The sequence below is a fragment of the Bos taurus genome, chromosome 10, assembly GCF_002263795.3.
Source record: "Bos taurus isolate L1 Dominette 01449 registration number 42190680 breed Hereford chromosome 10, ARS-UCD2.0, whole genome shotgun sequence".
Taxonomy (NCBI): domain Eukaryota; kingdom Metazoa; phylum Chordata; class Mammalia; order Artiodactyla; family Bovidae; genus Bos; species Bos taurus.
Window position 1 is genome coordinate 49,939,814 of NC_037337.1, and position 19,517 is coordinate 49,959,330.

The 19,517-nt window shown below is 38.1% G+C and overlaps 1 long non-coding RNA gene across 2 annotated transcripts in view; it reads right to left on the reverse strand.

Annotated features, from left to right (window-relative positions):
- The window catches only part of LOC107132853 (uncharacterized), a 30,236-nt gene that overhangs the window by 9,432 nt on the left and 1,287 nt on the right, over positions 1–19,517 (reverse strand). Inside the window, exons 2-3 of one of the 2 annotated variants that reach the window (XR_009496200.1) lie at positions 7,338–7,420; positions 319–3,620 (exon numbers count right to left, since the gene is read on the reverse strand). This is a non-coding gene — a long non-coding RNA (uncharacterized lncRNA). Of the gene's footprint in view, positions 1–318; positions 3,621–7,337; positions 7,421–19,517 lie in introns of those variants that run through there. The other variant, XR_001501180.2, reaches the window with a different exon arrangement.

The following is a 19,517-nucleotide window of genomic DNA, read 5'->3' on the forward strand; positions in this document are numbered from 1 at the left end:
GTGGATGGGAGGGGAGCTTCTACTTTTTGATGTTTAAGCCACCTGAATATTATAACCTATTCAAAAAAGTAAGTGACTACGCATTTTTTAAAATCTGGAAGGGGGTATAAGAACTTAAATAGAACTTGCACATTTGAAATGGCCAAAAACAAAAAAGGCATTAAATTATAACAGGATTGCAACAAGAATCTCAAACATTCTAAACTCTTTGGAATTTGTGTTGCATTTAACTTTTGAGACAGACACCGTGTAAACAAGAAATAGGAATTTAGTTACTAAATACCATTCCAAACTATGATGCTTGAACTAGTGAATATTAAACCCTTAACACCAGCATTCATGGTTCTCTGGATATGATGAGTGATGTTTATCTTCATAAGCTGTAGTTCCTATGAGATGCTTAATTAAGAAGTAAGGTATAATCGTGTTCACTTGTTTTGAATTTTTACCAAGTTCTTTATCAGCTTAGTGATGTAATAACTGAATGAAAGTAAAAACTTAAGACTTAACTCCTTTGGATATCACAGACATCAGAATTGATTGGCTGACTGATTTCACAGAATATAATTATTTGTTTTTGGCTGTCCTGTGTCTTTGTTGCTGCGTGGGTTTTTCTACAGTTGCAGCAAGCTGGGGCTACTCTCTAGGTGCAATGAGAGGGCTTGTCATTGCGGTGGCTTCTCTTGTGGAACACAGGCTTTAGGGTGGGCAGGCTTCAGTAGTCAATTGAGGCTCTTGGGCTCTGGAACATAGGCTCACTAGCTGTGATGCGCCAGCTTAGTTGCTATGAGGCATGTGTGGTCTTCCCGGATCAGGAATCGAACCTCTGTCTCCTGCTTTGGCAGGCAGATTCTTTACTACTGAGCCATCAGGGAAGCCCCACTGAATATAATTAGATCATAGGGTTTTGTTGACAGTAACCAGGATGTGGATGAAAATTCTTGAACCATTCCAAAGTTCTTTTGCCTACTTTTCAGTTAACTAGGAAATATAATGAAGTAGCTTAATCACTTTCCTATCATTATGTTTTCTAACATTAAAATAATGAACATTTATTGCATAATATTTAGAAAACTGAGATAAATGAAAAGAAGAAAAAAAAACATATCATGTAAAATAAACTTTCCTGGTCTTTTGATGTCTATATAGTCTAGTTTTCTAGTCTCTATATATGTTTTTAAAAACACACACAAAGAAGTTGATCCTGCTTTTTTTTAATGACCTTTTCATATATGAAGATTTTATATAACAACACTTCCATTGTCAGTTAAAATTCTGGAACATGATTTTTAGTTATCCCTGTGTATTTTATTGTGTGGATGTACCATAATTGATTTAATTAATCCTGTAGTCCTGGATGTCTAAGGACAACTTATTTACAAAGCACTTAGTTATCTAGCTTCCCAGGTAGGCTCTAGTGGTAAATAACCCGCCTGCCAATCCAGGAGAGACGTAAGAGATGCAGGTTTGATCCCTGAGTCAGGAAGATCCTCTGAAGGAGGGCATGTCAATCCACTCCAGTATTCTTGCCTGGAGAATCCCATGGACAGAGGAACCTGGCAGGCTGCAGTCTATGGGGTTGCAAAGAGTTGGACACGACTGAGCAACTTTCACTTCGCTGGCTTAGTTGAAGTTTTCCTGTATTTTTCTCGTGATAAATTTAGTCTGCTTATTTTAAAAGTGCTTTGTAGAATTTGTATGCTGATTGCCTGAGAAGGATGTGATCCTTGGTCTTGTCTTGCAGTCCTAAAGGCCAGACTTTAACGTGCCTGCCTAATTTTCCAGTGGAGAGATAAGACTGGTAATCTGGAATGGACCATGTTTCCCAAAGCTTTGGAAACAATGGTTTTGCTGATTGATCTTGTTTAGGTTAGTCTGTTAATAAGATGTTTTAAGATATCATAGCAGCATATTAAAAACAACCTAAGTGGATGTGGTGTTCTAGGCAATGGGTCTTTTATTTTTTAGTTGAATAATAAGGCCATCACTTTTGGAAAGCTAGGCAGGATATTGGCAGGGTAAGAACTTCCAGGCTGGCCCAGGCATTCTGAGTCAGGAGCTTTGTCTCAATTTCAACAAAATTACATGGTTTTAGAAAATCATTGCTTTCGTTATTTTTCAGCATTCTTTATTAAACAATGCGTATGTGTACATTTCCACTTTGACATCAGTTTACATTCGATTTGCAATGTGAAGATTTCAATAATTTTGCTTTAGTCATTTGTAATGTGACTAAAACTAAATGTTATGGCCTATCTGTAGTTTCGTTTGAAGAGAACAAACTTCACTTCTATGATGATGAATATAAAGATTGCAAGTGAAAGTTAGGCTCTATGTATGCTATATGAGTGACTAAAACAGTTTTTAAGTATTCCCAAGCACATTAAATAACTTTTCACTTACAAAAGAATAATATAGTACTTAAAAATAATTATTTTCTTTTCCCTATATTGTTCCCTAAAGCTTATTGAATGATATAATTAGCTTCCTGTGAGTTATTATGGATATTGTGAGTAAATGATAAAAGTGGAATTTCTTTTAAAATATTCCTTAGTGAAGCTCATCACAAATGAATGAGACTCTATTATGTATTAGTCAGTCTATCCTTATGTGTATTTTTGAGTCCTCATACCTAAGATTTTTTGGTGAGGAAAGAGGGATTCAAGGGCAAAAGCACTAGAAATTGTACTTTAGACTATGTGCTGAGGCCAAGTAAGAGCAAGCTTGAACATCCAAAAGGGAACTAACAGTAGTCAGTGTTAGATATGTCCAGAGTATCAAGAGCCAGAGCATTTGCACATATGTTATATGAGTGAGTATAATATTGAAGCCTAAGGGATTCTTTCCACTTCGTCTGTCCTATCTAACTTCCCTTGAAGACTCTGGGATGGTATCATCTTCCAGACTTTCCCTCATTAACTTAAGGTGCAGCCCCATGAAATAAATTCGGGCATATGGCATGACAAGGAGAAGAGGCTAGGGACCTGCCTGAGACGCTTACCCTGAAAGGGCCACGTGCCTTTGTCTTTGGGGCTGCAGAGCAGATAGCCAGTCTTGCCATGACAGAGAGTATTGGCCAAACCAAGGGAATGGACAATTCCAGCTTTGAGGCTGGTTGGACACACAACAGCTGGACATTGTCCTGGAGATCCTCAGGTGTCAGCCAGCACATGCCCAAGGGGTCTGTTTGTCTCTCATTCACCAGCATATGTAGACACCATTCTGCCCAGAAACCCAGAATGTTCTCTTGAGAGAGAAATTGTTCAGTCGCTAAGTTGTGTCCAACTTGTGACCCCATGGACTGCAGCACACCAGGTTTCCCTGTCCTTCACCATCTCTTGGAGTTTGTTCAAACTCATGTCCATTGAGTCAGTGATGCCATGCAACCATCTCATCCTCTGTCACCCCCTTCTCCTCCTGCCCTCAATCTTCCCCAGCATCAGGGTCTTTTCCATTGAGTTGGCTCTCTGCATCAGGTGGCCAGAGTACTGGAGCTTCAGCATCAGTCTCTCCAATGAATGTTCAGGACTGATCTCCTTTGGGATTGACCGGTTTGCTGCCCTTGCTGTCCAAGGGCTCTCGAGAGTCTTCTCCAGCACCACATCTCCAAAGCATCAATTCTTTCACAAGAGAGAAATAGTAAGAAGGAAATGCTGTCTGACAGGCTGAACATTTTCTAAAAAGACTGAAGAAATAATCAGATCAGACTGAGCTTTGAATTCGAATATTTAGCTCTTTCTTTCTCACTTAACAGCGGGTAAGAACTTGTGAAGGAAGACATCAAATATAGATGAAACAAAGAAGTTACATTTGCCTCCACTTCCAAATCATCATAAGTTAAATTTGTGATTTTAACATAAAGCAAAAAATAAAAAAAGACTCCTTTCATTCTTGGGTCATTTTGATCCTAGGCTATTAATGCTGTTCACTAACTCTATTAGGCTTTTTCTCTGAAAGAGAAATAAATTGAAAGTATTATATGAGCTGATACCCAGTACTAGTAGAGGCAAGTAAATCCACAAATGTCATGGTGACCAGCGTTTAAATTCAGATATACACATTTTAAAGGCAAGGAAGTTCATTGTGATAGGAATGTGTGGCATAATTATAAAACCAGTTTAGAAGTCAGAATGGCAATAAACAGCTTTGGAAGAAATACCATAGAAAGTGAAGGCAGAACAGAACTCTGTCAGATACTTATTCCATTCAGTTGAAAATTTAAGCTGAGAAATTTTTTTTTTTTGAGAAAATTTTTAAAATGGAGTAACTTTCAGAAGGATATCAGGGAAAATAACAGATTTTAAATATGCTACAGCATACCTCATGCAAAGAGTTGACTCATTGGAAAAGACTCTGATGCTGGGAGGAATTGGGGGCAGGAGGAGAAGGGGACGACAGAGAATGAGATGGCTGGATGGCATCACTGACTCGATGGACATGAGTCTGAGTGAACTCCGGGAGTTGGTGATGGACAGGGAGGCCTGGCGTGCTGCAATTCATGGGGTCGCAAAGAGTCGGACACGACTGAGCGACTGATCTGATCTGATCTGATTTGCTCTAGAGAAAAAAAAATTAAAAATATGTATTGGCAGTTATTAGTTTTAGTTCTTCAAGTACTCTTGGGAATTATTCCTTCGCACAGGGCACCAAAAGTTGATTTGCTTGCTAGAAAGTGAGGTTTGGGTATGAGGAATAATGAAGTAAGTCAGTGTGTGCTATTTAGAAGTAGAATGAACAGAGCAATGGAGATGAGTTTTTGTAAATTTTCACAGCAAGTAGCTGTTATGTATAATTACTCAGGGTCAAGAGAAGTGTTGTATTTGAGATGTTTTTATTCTATTATAGGGGCTTCCATCTCAAACGCTATCAGCAGGTAAAAGTTATCTGCAAATTTAGACACCAGATCTGCCATTGATGGAGTTTGTGGTAGGTGAATTCTCAGCAGGTCATTTACTAGTGGTTGGGAGATGGGTCCTCTGAGCTCTCAGTGAGTGGTCGTGGTATTAAAGGAGCAAAGACTGTGGGTTCAGTGCCAAAAGAGCTAGTCAGCTTCACAAGGGAACCAGTTACCTCCTGGAGTCCATGTACCTATTGCCTCTTCAGACCTCTTGAAATTAAGTTCATTAATGGATAGAGGGAGGAGAAGAGATGGAACAAGGTGGGGAAGAGAGAGTGGGTGACAACTCTTGGAAAAGCAATTCACACAACTGATTACTGGAGTCAGCTTCAATGAGAATGTATTTAAAGCAGATGATTCATTAATCCTACCAGTGCATACGTTAAAGGACTTTAATTCTCCCAAAAAAAGAACAGGGAAGTTGCTCAGTTGTGTCCAACTCTTTGTGACCCCTTGGACTTTAGCCTGCCAGGCTCCTCCATCCATGGGATTTTCCAGGCAAGAATACTGGAGTGGGTTGCCATTTCCTTCTCCAGGGGATCTTTCTGATTCAGGGATCGAACCCAGTTCTCCTCTTTACCGTCTGAACCACCAAAAAATTCCTTTGCTTGGAGGCTTTTCCATATATAGTATTGAAATAACACAGGTCTTTGTGTTGATGCCATTCTGAAAAATCCCAGAGTTACAGAAAGCAAGACTGCAGATGGAAAAATATAAAGAAAAAAAAATCCAATTGTGATAACTGTCATGATAGCAGTGCTTAAGTTGCACTGATCTATCAAAACTTTCACTGCTGTATCTCATATGTAGATTTTAGAGATAAGTAAAATTCAAGAAATAATCCACTGTGAATTTGCACATCCAGAAATGATCTTGGGGAGCCTGTTTTAAATGACTTCTTTTGAAAGCACTAATTTCTCTTGTTCCTGTGAAACCACTTGAATATTATCTAACAGCATGTTGGTGTCAGAAGCCTTCAAAAGACTACTTAATACCTGGTTCAAAATAACTTGTTTTGGCTGTGGACAGTTAAGTTAATTGTATGGTTTCACCATCAGGTAGCATATTTTAATCCTGGTGGATCTTAAAGCTGTCTGTGATTTGGCTTCTACAGAATTTAATTGTTATACCCTACAATCTACGGTTTCATTGTACAATGTCTGTTATCTGCTAATTGCTTCAGGTGTATTTACCTGCTTCTACAAAGATTGCCTTTCTGGCGTTTTAAGGACAGAGGACAAATCTGAAACTTTTGTGTGCCTTGCATCTCCTAGTAAAAGTAGTCTCCTACTAATATCATGTGATATCCCTTATATGTGGAATCTAAAAAGAAAGGATACAAATGAGCTTACTTTCAAAACAGAAAGAGACTCACAGCCTTAGAAAACGAACTCAGAGCTGCTGGGGGGAAGGGATAGTTAAGAACTTTGGGAAGGTCATGTACACACTGCTATATTTAAAATGGATAACCAATAAAAACCTACTGTATAGCACATGCAACTCTGCTCAGTGTTACGTGCCAGCCTGATGGGAGAGGGGTTTGGGGGAGAATGGATACATGTAGATGCATAGCTGAGTCCCTTCACTGTTCACCTGAGACTATCACAACATTGTTACTCAGCTACACCCCAATAGAAAATGTTTTTGATGTTAAAAAATAAAGATTAAAAAAATACAAAAAACAAAATGAAACAAAAAAGTTGTCTTCTATTTTGCTCTTCAAGTTCTCCCAGGGAACAATCTATATCTTTCTTTATCTATATCTATAAATAGATATATCTTTCTGTATCTATATTTATATGGATCTATATCTATAAAGATATTTTCATGATGACAATTGCTTTTTTTTTTTCTTCAGAGAATAGCTATATGCAGGTGGTTTTCAAAATGGACGCTTAAATTTTTTTTTTAATCCAACCATTACTGTTATCCCTTCACTCTAGTAAGACTATTTCATGCCTTCCCTGGTAAAAAGTTATTCAGCTCTTTCAGACTCCTTCTGCTGAAAAGTAGGTTTATCCATTAAGATTTATTCAGATACAAATAACAGAATATCCAGCTAGTTAAAGTTTAGGTTCTTTTGGTAAAGAAGGGGTTCTCTTGGTTTGGCCAACCAACAGTATTAATGCTCTTGCTTTAGAATCATAATTTTTCCTGGTGAGGAGCTCTGATTATCAGTGTATGTACTTCTACATATTGGCTAAAATTCTAACTCCTTAGAATTATTTTCTATGAAATTTCATTTTCACTGTTTGAATGATATGGAATGATTTTATTTTCTTTTCCACCAGAAAATTATAAATACTTTTTAATAGCTTTTTTGAGGTATAGTTTATATCCATAAGACTCACCTATTATAAGTGTACAATTTAATGGCTTTGGTGAATTAAAGAAGCTGTGTAATCATAGCTACAATTCCAGTTTAGAGTATATCATTTACCTCTATAAATTTCCTTACTGTCACTCCCCACTTCCAGCCCCAGGCAACCACGGATCCGCTTTCCTGCTCTATGGTTTCTTTTCCTGAAATTTAAAAATAAATGGAATAATATATTATATAGTTCTTCCTGTCTAACACATCCCACTTAGGATAATGTGTTTGAGGTTTGTGAATATTGTAGCACAAATCACTGATTCATTCCTTTTTATAGATTCCATTTGTCCATTCCACTGTATGGGTATACCACATTTTGTTTACCAGTTTGCCATTTGAAGGACATGTGCAGTTTTGCAGTTTGGGTCTGTTATAAATAATGCTGCTATGAATATTCATGAATAACTCATTGTATAGACTTACATTTTAATTTCTTTTGCATAGATTTCTAGGAGTGGAATTGTTGGGTTGTATGGTAAATCTGAATTTACCCTTAAACTTCCCAAATGTTTTCCAGAGTGACTATGCCATTAATACTACTGTTTCCAGTAGTATTCAAGTTTTAGTTTCTGTACATCCTCACCAACACCTGGTAATGCCTGTTTTTTGGGGAGGGCGGGGGACAGATAGCAGCCATTCCTGTGTGTATGTGTAGGGATGTTTCAATGTTTTTAAAAAATATGCTTTTGACTTACAATTTTAGGATTATAGAATAAATAAACAGCATTCCATATATACTCCTCCAACCCACCCAATTTTCTGTTCTATCAACATCTTGTATTTAGTGGGATATATTTGTGACAATTATGAACCAATATTTATATATTGTTATTCAGTTGTTGCTCAGTCGTGTCCGACTCTTTGTGACCCCATAAACTGCAACATACCAGGCCTCCCTGTCCATCACCATCTCCCAGAGTTTACCCAAACTCATGTCCATTGATTCAGTGATGCCATCCAACCATCTCATCCTCCGTCGTCCCCTTCTACTCCTGCCTTAATCTTTCCCAGCATCAGGGTCTTTTCCAATGAGTCAACTCTTCACATCAGGTGATAAAAATATTGGAGTTTCAGCTTCAACATCAGTCCTTCCAATGAACACCCAGGACTGATCTCCTTTAGGATGGACTGGTTGGATCTCTTTGCAGTCCAAGGGACTCTCAAGAGTCTTCTCCAACACCACAGTTCAAAAGCATCAATTCTTCGGTGTTCAGCTTTCTTCACAGTCCAACTGTCACATCCATACATGACCACTGGGAAAACCATAGCCTTGACTAGACCTTTGTTGGCAAAATAATGTCTCTGCTTTTGAATATGCTGTCTATGTTGGTCATAACTTTCCTTCCAAGGAGTAAGCATCTTTTAATTTCATGGCTGCAATCACCGTCTGCAGTGATTTTTGAGCCCCCAAAAATAAAGTCTGCCATTGTTTCCACATCTATTTGCCTTGAAGTGATGGGACCGGATGCCATGATCTTCATTTTCTGAATGTTGAGCTTTAAGCCAACTTTTTCACTCTCCTCTTTCACTTTCATCAAGAGGCTCTTTAGTTCTTCCTCACTTTCTGCCATAAGGGTGGTATCATCTACATATCTGAGGTTATTGATATTTATCCTGGCAATCTTGATTCCAACTTGTGCTTCCTCCAGCCCAGCATTTCTCATGATGCACTCTGCATATAAGTTAAATAAGCAGGGTGACAATATACAGCCTTGACATACTCCTTTTCCTATTTGGAACCAGTCTGTTGTTCCATGTCCAGTTCTAACTGTTGCTTCCTGACCTGCATACAGGTTTCTCGAGAGACAGGTCAGGTGGTCTGGTATGCCCTTCTCTTTCAGAATTTTCCACAGTTTATTGTGATCCACATAGTCAAAGGCTTTGGCATAGTCAATAAAGCAGAAATAGATGTTTTTCTGGAACTCTTTGCTTTTTCCATGATCCAGCAGATGTTGGCAATTTGATCTCTGGTTCCTCTGCCTTTTCTAAAAGCAGCTTGAACATCTGGAAGTTCATGGTTCACATATTGCTGAAGCCTGGCTCGGAGAATTTTGAGCATTACTTTACTAGCGTGTAAGATGAGTGCAATTGTGCAGTAGTTTGAACTTTCTTTGGCATTGCCTTTCCTTGAGATTGGAATGAAAACTGACTTTTTCCCGTCCTGTGGCCACTGCTGAGTTTTCCAAATTTGCTGACGTATTGAATGCAGCACTTTCACAGCATCATCTTTCAGGATGTGTAATAGCTCAACTGGAATTCCATCACTTCCACTGGTTTTGTTCATAGTGATGCTTCCTGAAGCCCACTTGACTTCACATTCCAGGATGTCTGGCTCTAGGTGAGTGTGAGTGATCATACCGTTGTGATTATCTGGGTCATGAAAATCTGTTTTGTACAGTTCTGCATATTCTTGCCACCTCTTCTTAATATCTTCTGCTTTTGTTAGGTCCATACAATTTATGTCCTTTTTTGAGCCCGTCTTTGCATGAAATGTTCTGTTGGTATCTCTAATTTTCTTGAAGAGATCTCTAGTCTTTCCCATTCTGTTGTTTTCCTCTATTTCTTTGCGCTGATCACTGAGGAAAGCCTTCTTATCTTTCCTTGCTATTCTTTGGAACTCTGTGTTCAAATCGGTATATCTTTCCTTTTCTCCTTTGCTTTTCACTTCTCTTCTTTTCACAGCTATTTGTAAGGCCTTAACTATTGTCTATCCTTTACCAAAAGGCTCATTCCTTTTTTAAAAAATACTTTATTTTTATTTATAGCTGTGCTGAGTCTTCACTGCTGGATGCAGGCTTTTCTTTAATTGTGGCAAGCAGCAGCTCCTCTCTAGTTGTGTACGTGGACTTCTTGCTGCCTGGGCTCTAGGTGTGTGGGCTTCAATTGTTGTGGCACATGGGCTGAGTTGCCCCATGACATGGGGGATCTTCCTGGACCAAGCATCAAACCCTTGTCCCCTGCATTGCAAGGCGGATTCTTAACTACTGGACCACCAGGGAAGCTCAAGTTTCAGTCTTTATGTAGTATTTTTTGTGAGTTTTGACATATAGATGTATCCACATTAGTTTTACATGGAAGTTTCTCTACCATAAAAGTGTTCAAAGCTTTGCCTATTCATTCTCCCTCCCCTACTGCCAAACCCGTGACAACCACTGATTTTTATTTTATCTTATCTCATCTCATTTTTTATATAATTTTGGTCTTTACTGTTTTAGAACACTTTAGGTTCCCAGCAAAACTAAGAGGAAGTTACAGAGATTTCTCACAAACTCACTATCCCTCCACATGCATAGCCTCCTGCATTATCAACATCCCCTACCAGAGTGATACGTTTGTTACAGTTGACCAACATATGTTGACACGTCATCACTGTAAGCCCATAGTTTATATTAAGGGTCACTCTTGGTGGGGCTTCCCTGGTGGTTCACTGGTAAAGAATCCACCTGCAATGCAGGAGACGCAGGTTCAATTCCTAAGTTGGCAAGGAGAAGGAAAGGGCAACCCCCTCCAGCATTCTTGGCTGGGAAATCCCATGGGCAGAGGAGCTTGGTGGGCTACGGTCCATGGGGTCACAAAAGAGTCTCACACAACTTAGCAACTAAACAATAACTTAGTATTGTACATTCCAAAGGTTTAGATAAATATATATTGACATGTATTCATTATTATAGTATCATATAGTGCACTTCCACTGTCCTAAAAGTTCACTATGTTCCACCTATTCATCCATTCTTCTCTCCAGCCTCTGGCAACAACTGATCTTTTTACTGTGTCTGTAGTTTTGCCTATTCTAGAATCTCATAGAGTTGAAATTATACAGTTCAGTTCAGTTGCTCAGTCATGTCCAACTCTTTGCAACCCCATGGACTGCAGCACACCAGGCTTCCCTGTCCATCACCAACTCCAAGATACTGAGGATTTGGTTCCAGAACACCACAATAAAGCAAGAATCAACATAAAGCAAGTCTCACCAACTTTCTGGTTTCCCAGTGCGTGTAGAACTTATGTTTACATTCTACCAAAGTCTAGCAAGTGTGAAATAGCATTATGTTTGAAAAATCACTGTACCTACCTTAATTTTAAAATGCTCTTTTGCTAAAAAGTGCTAACAATCATCTGAGCCTTCAACAAACTGCAGCCTTTTTGCAATAGTAACGTCAGGGCTCACTGACCACAGATCACCAACACAAAACTAATAACAATCAAAATGTTTGAAATCTTGCAATAATTACCAAAATGTGTCACAGAGACAGTCCAATTCAATTCAGTCCCTCAGTTGTGTCCAACTTTCTTCAACTCCATGGACTGCAGCACACCAGGCTTCCCCGTCCATCACCAACTCCCGGAGCTTATTCAAACTCATGCCCATCAAGTCAGTGATGCCACCCAACCATCTCATCCTCTGTCATCCCCTTCTCCTCCCACCTTCAATCTTTTCCAGCATCAGGGTCTTTTCCAATGAGTCAGTTTTTCATATCAGGTGGCCAAAGTTTTGGAATTTCAGCTTCAACATCAGTCCTTCCAATGAGTATTCAGCACTGATTTCCTTTAGGATTGACTGGTTTCATCTGCTTGCAGTCCAAGGGTCTCTCGAGAGTCTTCTCCAACACCACAGTTAAAAGCATCAATTTCAGACTGGCGTCTTTCAACTTAGTTATTTGTAATTAAGGCTCCTGTGTCTTTTCATAGCTTAATAGTTTATTTCTTTTTAGCTCTGAATAATATTTGTTGTATGAATTCACTTTCTAAAAGGTATATTAGTTGCTTCTATGGTTTGGCAATTGTGAATAAAACTTCTATAACCATCAGTGTGTAGATTTTTTGAGTGGATATAAATTTTCAACTCCTTTGTGTAAATACCAAAAAAATGAAAATGCTGGATCATATGGTAAGAGTATATCACTTTGTAACAAAACCACCAGGCTGTCTTCTGAAGTGGCTGCACCATTTTGTATTCCCACCAGTGATGAAAGAGAATTCTTGTTGTTCCACAACCTCACCAACATTTGGTATTGTTACTGTTCTGGATTTTGGTCATTCTAATAAGTATGTAGTGGTATCTCATTGTTTTAACCTGCATTTCCTTGATGACATATGCTATGGACTATCTTTTCATATGCTTTTTGCCATCCATGTATCTTCTTTGGAGAGCTGTGAAGACTTTGGTCCCATTTTAAAAACTAGGTTGTTTGTTTCCTTATGAGTGAGTTTTAAGAGTTCTTTGTATACTTTAAATAATAGTTCTTTATCAGATACGTCTTTTGGAAATATTTCTTCCCATGTGAGGCTTGTTTTCTAATTCTCATGACATTGTCTTTCATAGAGCTGAAGTTTTAAAAATGAAGTCCCACTTATCAATTATTCCTTTCTTGGATGATGCTTTTGATGTACTATCTTGAAAGTCATTGCCATAACCAAGGTCATCTAACTCATGTTAACTTCTAGGAGTTTTAATCATTTTGCACTTTACATTTAGGTCTGTGATCCACTTTGAGTCAACTTTTGTGAAGGATATATATTCTGTGTCTATTCATTTTTTTGCATGTGGATATTCAATTGTTCTAGCACCATTGTTGAAGAGACCATCTTTGTAACTTTGTCTTGCTTTGGCTCCTGTGTCAAAAATCAATTAACTATATTATAGGGATTCATTTCTGCGCTCTTTGTTCTATTGATCTGTTTGTTTATTCCTTTTCAGTTCCACAATGTCTTGACTACTGTGGCTTTATAGTAAGTCTGAAGTTGCTGTGCCACTCCTCCAGCTTTGTTCTTCTTTAATATTGCGTTGACTGTTTTGGATCTTTTGCCTCTCCATATAAACTTTAGGATGAGTTTGTTGAGATCCATAAAATAACTTTCTGGGATTTTGATTTGGTTTGCCTTGTCTATAAAACAATTTTGGAAGAACTGACATATTGATAATATAGAATTTTCTTATCCATTAATATAAAATATCTATTTAGTTCTTTGATTTCATTCATCAGAGATTTTATAATTTTCCTCAGATCTTGTACATATTTTGTTAGATTTATAAGTAATTCATTATTTACATGCTAATGTAAATGGTATTGTTTTTAATTTCAAATTCTACCCCCAAATTTTACCGCAATAAATCTAATTTACATCTGTCCTCCTGATTTACAAAATTTTTTTCTTGTGATGAAAATATTCAAGATTTACTCTATTAGCAACTTTCAAATATACATCACAATATTCTTAACTCTAATCACCATGCTGTACATTACATCCTATGACTTATTTACTCTATAGCTGGGAGTCTGTACTTTTTAACCTCCTCCTTCCATTTCACTCACTCCTCACCCCCACCTCTGGTAATTGCTAATTTGTTCTCTGTATCCATGAATTCATGCTTTTTTATTTTGAATTTGTTGTTTAGATTCTGCATGTAAGTGAGATGATACAGCATTTGTCTTTCTCTGACTTATTTCACTTAGCAAGATGCCCTCAAGGTCTGTTCATATTGTTGCAAACAACAAAGTTTTCTTATTTTTTAAGGCTGAATAATATTCCTGGAGAAGGAATACTTCTTCATCAAAGATACTTCAGTAGTTTTGCCTGAAGAATTTCATGGGTAGAGGAGCCTGGCAGTCTGCAGTCCATGGGGTCACAAAGAGTCAGACAGATTGGGTGACTTTGGTCTGGTCAGTATTACATCACATATATCACATTTGTGGACACTTAGGTTGTTTAAATTTCTTGGCTATTATAAATAATGATATAATGAACATGGTGTGCACATATCTTTTCATGTTAATGTTTTTATTTTCTTTGCATAAATACCCAAAAGTGGAATTGCTAAATCCTATGGTGGTTCTCATTTTAGAGGGAGCATTCTTGCTTTGTACCTGATTTTAGTGGCAAAGTTTTTACTTCCTCACTATAATGTGTAATATTAGCTGTAGGTTTTTTTGTAGATCAGCTCAGTTCAGTCGCTCAGTCGTGTCTGACTCTTTGCAACCCCATGAACTGCAGCATGCCAGGATTCCCTGTCCATCACCAACTCCTGGAGCTTGCTCAAATTCATGTCCATCGAGTCAATGATATAGATATTCTTTATCAAACTGAGAAAGTTATCATCTATTCCTAGTTTACTGAGAGTTTTTATTGTGAATGGATATTAGATTTTGTCAGTGCAAAAAGCACTGCATCCATGGAAAAACTGCATGGATTGATATAATCCTGTGATTTTTCTTTTTAATCTCTTGATGTGATAGATTAATTATATTTGAATGTTGAACCAGCCTTGCATACCTGGGATAAATCCAACTTGCTCATGGTGTACAATTCTTTTTATGTATTTGTTAGATTTCATTTCCTAACATTTTGTTGAGGATTTTTACATCTATGTTCATTAGAGATACTGGTCACTAGTTTTCTTGTAATGTCTTTGTCTGGTTTTGGTATTAGGATAATACTGGCCTCATAGAATGAGTTAGGAAATATTATTTCTGCTTTTATCCTCTGAAAGAGACTGCAGAGAATTGATGTCATTTCTTCCTTAAATGTTTCATAGTATTCATGAGTGAACCTACTTAGGCCTTGTGCTTCCTCTTTAGAAGATTATTGATTATTTATTCAAAGTTTGAAATAGAACCATCTATTACTTCTTATGTAAGTTTTGGCAGATTATGTCTTTCAAGAAATGAAACTCATTTTGTCTAGGTTATCAAGTTTATCATGGAACTGTTAATAATATACCTTTACTATGTTTTTGATGTCTATGGGATCAGTAGAGATGGCCCATCTTTCATTTCTGATAAAGTATAATTTTTTCTTCTCTTTTTTTCGTGATTAGCCTTGCTAGAGGTTTATTGATTTTGTTGATCTTTTCAAAGAAACGGCTTTTAGTTTTATTTTCTGTATTGATTTCATATTTTCAATTTCATTGGTGTTTACTCTAGTTTTAACTGTATTTTTCTTTGGCTTGCTTTAGGCTGATGGTGCTTTTCTCTTTCTGTTTTCCTTAAGATGAAAGTGTGGGTTGTTGATTATAGAGCTTTTCCTCTTTTCCAGCATAAGCATTTGATGCTATCAGTTTCCCTCCAGACTGTGCTTTCTCTGTGTCTCACAAGTTTCAGTAACTTGTATCTTCCTTTTCATTTAGTTTTCTTAAAATTTTGAAAAAAATATGCTTTGACCCATGTATAATTTAGAAGTGGGTTGTGTAATATATTCTGTTACTGATTTTTAGTTTAATTCCATTGTGGTCTAAGGGGCTTCCCTGGTGGCTCAGAAGGTAAAGAATCTGCCTGCAATGTGGGAGACCCAGGGTTGATCCCTGGGTTGGGAAGATCCCTTGGAGAGGGGACTCCAGTATTCTTGCTTGTAGAATTCCAGAGACAGAGAAGCCTGTTGTGCTATAATCCATGGGGCCGCAAAGAGTCAGACACAACTGAGTGACTAATATTTCACACTTTACTCTGTGGTCTAAGATCATATTTTACAATTTCTATCCTTTTAAATTCATTCATTGTATTATATTAACCAAAATGGAATCTGTTTGGGGTGTTATGCCAAGTTAGATTAAGGATATATATTCTGCTGCTTTGGGGTGAAGTATTCTATGAGTGTCAGTTTATATTGATGGTGCTCTTCAGCAATATCCTTACTTATTTTCTACATGAAGGATCACTTGTCTATTATTGAGACAGAGTGAAGTCTTCAATTAAAATAATGGATTTGACAACAAATTCCACCCCCACCTTTTTTTATTCCCTCAATAAAGCCTTTATTTCTGCTTTACCATGAAGGATAATTTAACAAGATACAGAACTCTAGATTGTCGCATTTTTCCTTTAACACTTTATATATTTCACTCTAATCTTTTCTCACTTGTGTGGCTTCTAAAGAAAAGTTCAGTGTAATTCTTATTCCTGTTCCTCTATATGTACACCTCTAAAGTGATTTCTCTCTTTAGCTGCTTTCATGATTTCGTGTTTGACTATGATTTTCTGCAATTTCAATGTGATATTCCTCAGCCTAGATTTTGGTGTTTAACATACTTGGTATTCTCTGAACTTTCTGGGTGTGTGGATTGGTATCTGTCATGAATTTTGCAATATTCTCTTCCTTTATTGGGGCTTTCCTGGTGGCTCAGCAGTAAAGAATCTGCCTGCAGTGCAGGAGCCATAGGAGATGTGGGTTCGATCCCTGAGTCAGGAAGATCCCCTGAAGGAGGGCATGACAACCCACTCCAGTGTTCTTGCCTGAAGAATCCCATGAACAGAGGAGCCTGGCAGGCTACAGTTCATGGGGGTCACAGAGTCGGACATGACTGAAGTGACTTAGCATGCATACACACACTACATTGCCATTATTATTTCAAATATCTTTTCTGTCCTTTCTTTTCCTTCTGCATTTTTATTATATGTATGTTATACCTTTTGCAGTTGTCCCAAGTTACTGGATATTCTATTCCTTTTATTTAAAATTTTATTTTTCCTTTTCAGTTTGGAATATTCCTATGGATGTATTTTCAAGATCACTGTTTTTCTAAACCATACTGTCTATTGATGAGGTTATCAAAAGCATGGGAAATAGATGGGGAAACAGTGGAAACAGTGTCAGACTTTATTTTTCTGGGCTCCAAAATCACTACAGATGGTGACTGCAGCCATGAAATTAAAAGACGCTTACTCCTTGGAAGGAAAGTTATGACCAACCTAGATAGCATATTCAAAAGCAGAGACATTACTTTGCCAACAAAGGTTCGTCTAGTCAAGGCTATAGTTTTTCCTGTGGTCATGTGTGAATGTGAGAGTTGGACTGTGAAGAAGGCTGAGCGCCGAAGAATTGATGCTTTTGAACTGTGGTGTTGGAGAAGACTCTTGAGAGTCCCTTGGACTGCAAGGAGATCCAACCAGTCCATTCTGAAGGAGATCAGCCCTGGGATTTCTTTGGAAGGAATGATGCTAAAGCTGAAACTCCAGTACTTTGGCCACCTCATGTGAAGAGTTGACTCATTGGAAAAGACTCTGATGCTGGGAGGGATTGGGGACAAGAGGAGAAGGGGACGACAGAGGATGAGACGGCTGGATGTCATCACTGACTCGATGGACGTGAGTCTCAGTGAACTCCGGGAGTTGGTTTTGGACAGGGAGGCCTGGCGTGCTGCAATTCATAGGGTCGTAAAGAGTTGGACACGACTGAGCGACTGATCTGATCTGACCTGAATGTCTTTTAAAGTGGTTTTGCTCTCTAGCACTTCCTTTTGATTCTTTTTTCTTTTTAATTTTTTAATCCATGCCACACTGTATGTCTTAGTTAAGTCAAGGTTAGTTCCTTGACCAGGGATTGAACCCACTCCCCTCCCCCACATTGGAAGTATGGCATATCAACCACTGGACCACCAGAGAAGTCCCTGATTCTTTCTTGGAATTACCACCTCTTTGCTTATATTACTCATCTGCTCTTGATCAAGTGAAAAAATGGACAAGCTTATTTCCAGTGTCAGTGTCAAAGCTTAGAATAGTTGTGATTTTGCTTTGTCTCTTCAGACCATTTTTTTTTCCTGGCCTCTTAACATGACTTGTACATTTTTGTTGCAAGTTGAACACGACACATTGATATCAGTTCAGTTCAGTCGCTCAGTCCTGTTCAACTCTGTGCGACCCCATAGACGGCAGCCTACCAGGCTCCTCCGTCCATGGGATTTTCCAGGTAAGAGTACTGGAGTGGGGTGCCATTGCCTTCTCCATTACATGTTGCAGTGGAAACCAAAAATTCTTTTCTTTTTTTAAAGTAACTTTCTTGGGCTTAATCTGTGGAATCTGTGTACCCTGTGATGTGCTACCACTGATATCTGTGCTCTGATTTTTCAGTTGTTTTTATTTTTCAACCTGGTCACCTAGAGGTTTCCCATGGGCCTGTGTATGTTATTAGTTAATCAGTAATTGGCCAGGAACTTTGCACAAACACTAGACTCCCACTCTTTGCCCGTTGATCTCTGTGTCCATTGGAAAGCACGTGGAATGTTCATGTTGTTTTCAGATTAGCCTCAGTTTTCACTTGTTCTCAGGCCTGGTTTTGTCTTCCCTGTGCATGAACAGAATCAGGCGATCAGTCAGGGTTCTGTGGGAAACTAGTCAAGTATCTTCCCACTAAATTTCTGGTTCTTTTTGTGGTTGCTGCATTTCCTACCTAGGACCATAATCTCAGGCTAGAAGAGATACTGAAATTCCCTGTTCCTTTCTTAGAGTGGGTTTTCTATTTTCCCTCTCAAATTCACTCACCACTTGAACCTCATTTGCTAACAGTAATCTGCTGGTTTTCTTGAGTAGCTATGTCCTGGTAAAATTATAGTACATACTGACTGAGCTGTGGGATGGAAGGGATAAGGACCACTCCAGGTAAGAATACCACACGGTCCCATTGTTTCAGCACCTTTTCATGATGAAAGTCTTCCCAATTTGTTGTTTGGATCTGATCAATTTCTAGAGTCCTGATATGGTTGCTTTTTTTTTTTTTTTTGGACAATTTTGTCCAGTTTTATCATTGTTTTCTGGGGAGAGGGTTTATCAACTTCTTTACTATTTTGGAGAACTGGATTTGATCCCTGAGTTGGGAAGATCCCCTGGAGAAGGAAATGGCAACCCACTCTAGTATTCTTGCCTGGAGAATTCCATGGACAGAGGACCCTGGAGGGCTGCAGTCCATGGGGTCCCAAAGAGTTGGACATGACTATGTGACTAACTTTCTTTTTTTTTTTTTTTTTACTATTTTATAGCCAGAAAATATCCACCTTCTAATACATCTTTGTTTAGCCTTTTTCTTATGGTAAATATTTCTTACTCTTGAACTCTACTCATGTAAGCTACTTGTTACCAGAGTCTTTACTGTTCTTTCATATTCCTCTGTATACACTCATTTGTCAATATTCCTTAAGAATATGGTGATTATAAATGGTGAAGAACCTCCAGGTGTGGCCTGACAACAGCAGAGATAAGTACGGTTACTAGCTTCTTTGACCTGTACACTAATTCCTATCAGTTTGGACTGAAGTGTCATTAACCACATTGAACTGTTGGCACCAATCAAGTCTATGGTCAACCAAAGTTCTGAGTCTCTGCTCATGGAAAATGCCACTCACTTTGATCCTTCATCTTTTATTTGTGCAATTGAAATGTTTGGATATGAGTGCAAATTTTGCAACCAAATTTTTGTTAAATTTCACCCTTGACATTACTACATAGTTTTACCCTGTCAAGATCCCTTTGGATTTGTGTT